We start from the raw sequence: 4004 nt of genomic DNA, 5'->3' as shown, positions 1-4004 counted from the left end.
ATGGTAGGAACCCAGGGAATGACACCTCTCTCTGACTCACACACGCAGTGAAAGGGACGCCAAACATGACACTACCTGTGCTTAACCATGTATAGGGAGTGTACTATGTGCATCTGACATAGTCAGCCCTCCAGCACCATCCTCAATACTGGCACAGCCACAAGGTAAGTCACTCTCACTATCAATTGCTGAATGGAGTAGTATTGTTCTGCTACTTGTATCTATGGTATGGATGTGAGCATGCAAGGGAATTGGGTGGCTGAATGGGATGGCAGCAGATAGTAGACACCTATATGGGCAGCATGAAATCCATAAAAAATACTGGTGTCAACATAGTAGGCAGTACTAGACAAGGTGACAAATTCCACTGCAGTACATGTGGTGGCCCAAATGTGTGTCCATAGGACACACACATGCATGTCAGTGAGGCTCACATACCCAACAACAGTCTTAGCCAGCAGGACAGGTGTAGATGACCACAAAGAAAGGCTGTGTTAAGGCCTCTGATTGATGGTAATGGAGAACAGCCTCCCCTCCAGACATACACAGACAGACTACAACAGGTCAGGCAGTGGGATGTTAGTTCTGAAGGGTAAGAAGTCTAAAACTGAAATGTAGGTCAATGAAACCTAAGGTATGTACTACACTGATATACCTGTAGTCTGCATGATAGTTCAGAATACAGAATGAAATAGAAGCCAACATAGTACCTGAAATGGGTCTATATTATTACATCGAAGTCTTAAAACTTCGAATGTTATAATATCAAACCATATGTACTGAAAGCTGAAAATAGTGAAGCTGCAGTATATCGAATACTTTCCTAGGGAAAGTATTTGGTGGGCCGTTTCTGCAGCTTCACTATTTCCTCAACTGTGGAGCGAAGGTTACAGACTGGGTTAAGGTAAGTGTGTGAACAGATCGGGTTAAGGTGAGTGTGTAATAGTTAGGGACCTTAGGATTAGGGAGCAGGTAAGGTGAGTGTGGATAGGGACCTTAGGGTTAGGGAGCAGATAAGGTAAGTGTGCGATAGGGACCTTTGGGTGAGGGAGCAGGTAAGGTGAGTTTGCGATAGGGACTTTAGAGTTAGGGAGCGGGTAAGGTGAGTGTGCGATAGGGACTTTAGGGTTAGGGAGCGGGTAAGGTGAGTGTGCGATAGTTAGGGACCTTAGGGTTAGGGCTGGGTTAAGATAAGTGGATAGCTAGTAGTCTATGTATGGTTTAGTGTAGGATTTTGTGAAGTGTATGTGTGTGGATTATTAGTTTTGGTGTGCTTGTGTTGTGTGAATGTTTGTCTGAACAGCAAATATTTTCCCTGGGAAAAAAAATCGCTATTCTGAGTGTTCGGTGTTATAGTCTTTCAATCAAAATGGTTCGATATTATAACATTCAAAGTTTTAAGACTTTGATGTTATAATATAGACCCCCTTAAATACCAATACGGTCGTAACAAATGTTTACAGATGTAAGGTGTGCCCCACCCCCACAATCCTATGTAGAAATGTAGTAATATGTATGTGTGGGTATAATAACAGTGGAGCAAAGATTACTTGAGCTGGCCAAATTAGCAGGATTGCACATGTTCAATATGCAGGGCTGTGTGTGTTAGGTTGTTGTGTGTTGTATATTGTGTGAAAATGGTCAGCATGTAGGCATGGAAGGTTGTGTCCCGGTGGCCAATGGCCAGTACTGTTGATGACAGGGCCAAGTTTTAACAACTACAGTGCATCCCATCTAGATGCAATCCAGCAGTAATCCATACTAATTGTTTGGATGTAATATCTGTCATCATCTGAAAGATGGAAATGGCATGAATGTTGCCCCAGACATGCACACAGTACAAAGGTGGAAGTACCCTAGACAGAGAGTGTGTAAAATGTTACTGTCAAATGGACACACCTTTGGATTTGTACATACAGGTTAGCAGCAAATTAATTGTCTGTGTAGTATGGAATACTGATGTAGTCTGGCCAAACACTGGCAGACCACAAAAGGCACAGTTATGAAGTACTGAGAAACTGTTGATGTTCCTGCACAAGCCAGCATAAGGGGAATGCCCCACGTATATCTGTGAGTCAGCTGCAAGTAGCTTCCATAGCACACATGCACTCAGCTCACCCCACCATCAGCCACAGGTTCCTCAGAGGTCATATCTCTGCTGTTGGGAATGAGTACAATATGACCCCCACTTTTATATGGGAATACCCACAGAATGCAGCATGCTGAAGAGTTGTCTCATGCAAGTGTGTCCCTAACTGTAAGCATCACCCTGCCTGCATCCACACCAATGGATTACTAAGGACAAAAACTATTTCCATTAACACCTTGCACACCTACCCTGTCACCCCAGGGGAATACAGTGGCTTGCAGTCTGGGACTGTAGGAGTGACAGAATGCACTGGGCTTCTACAGATGACCTGCATTACTACCAAATGCCCTACAGTCCTCTGTCAAAGTCCTGTGTCTCACCAGTACTTCCAATTAATGTTATCTCATGGAGTCCCAAATAACGACATACAATCCACAGAACACAAATGCAAGGCCATGCTAACAAATCCCAGTACGTATATCTGTCAGTGGATGATGACATAATACATCACAGTGTAAAACAGAACATATGCATAAATATCTCTGCTAACACCAAAACCATGTAGCAGAAGCAGCACAGGACACAATTAGTTACAGTATCCTACTATACTTTGCCCATTGTGACCCCATATTGTCAACCTATCTACAGATATCCTGCAGAAATGCACAAATGCCTGCACTGGAGTACAACCTACCTGGAATGGATTCACACATTCAATACAGAAGGTCATACTGGGCATGCTCCCACACTTAGAGAAATGAAGCCCATGTTTGACAACAAAATACAGAAGGGTCATACTGGGTATGCTCCCATGAAGCCCATGTCTGGCAACATCAGTGGACTATGCATATCTGTCAGTCACAGATGTCTGTGCACACACTCCACATTGCACATCAGTTATGCTTCGCACACACATCGGATAAGAATACATACATATAACCAGGGACAACACACTATAATAGGTCAAACATACACAAACATAGATGTGTGGAAGAGAGAGACAGACATTGACAAAGAACATCCCATCATGAGGCCTGTCCCACCCACCACACATCCAATTGGCCAATATCACATGATGTGCCAATGTCTATTACTGTAGGCATTTGCTTCAGGTAGCCCGCAGCACTATAGTGTCTGTGATGCTTGTGATAACTGTGTAACATGCCAGTACATGTCATTATTCATCTAGCAGTTGTATACACAGTCCTGTCAAATGTAAAGTTGTGTGTAATTGAGTGTTGTGTGTGTTTCCAGATGAATGGTTTATGGCCCATTCATACACACTGCACTCTCCATTGCCCTAGTTTAGCTAGCCTGCTGATGTCAGTCATCTTGAAATACACCTTTGGACAAGGATTATCCATATACGTTATGTGGCGCATGCAATAACTGTGCACTGTTATAGTGTGATGTACTAGTTAGGTAGAAAATCTAATCCCAGCCATGGCAACTGTGAAACTCTGTATGTGTGTGTAGGCATCAATGCTTTTGAGGCCATTCACAGTCACTACACTTTCCATTGCCCTACTTTAGCAAGGCTGCTGATGTCATTCACCTTGAAATACAGCTTTGGAGAAGGGCTAGCCCTATAAGCTCTGCAGTGTGATGTACCAGTTACATAGGAGTTCTAATCTCAGACATGGTAACTGTGGAACTGTGTGTGTGTTCGTGTGTGTGTGTGTGTGTGTGTGTGTGTGTGTGTGTGTGTGTGTGTATGTGTGTAGAGATTAATGCTTTTGCGGCCATTCACAGTCATTACACCTTCCATTGCCCTACTTTAACAAGGCTGCTGATGTCATCTACCTTGAAATATACCTTTGGAGAAGGGCTAGCCCTATAAGCTCCGTGGTGTGTACCTTAAATGTGAGACAATGTAGTAGCAGTAGCTACACAGCTATGGGTTTGAATACCATCC

Source organism: Protopterus annectens, chromosome 7.part1 (genome assembly GCF_019279795.1).
Source record: "Protopterus annectens isolate FY-2018-M chromosome 7.part1, PAN1.0, whole genome shotgun sequence".
NCBI classification, from domain to species: Eukaryota; Metazoa; Chordata; order Ceratodontiformes; family Protopteridae; genus Protopterus; species Protopterus annectens.
This window is presented reverse-complemented; position numbering follows the sequence as displayed.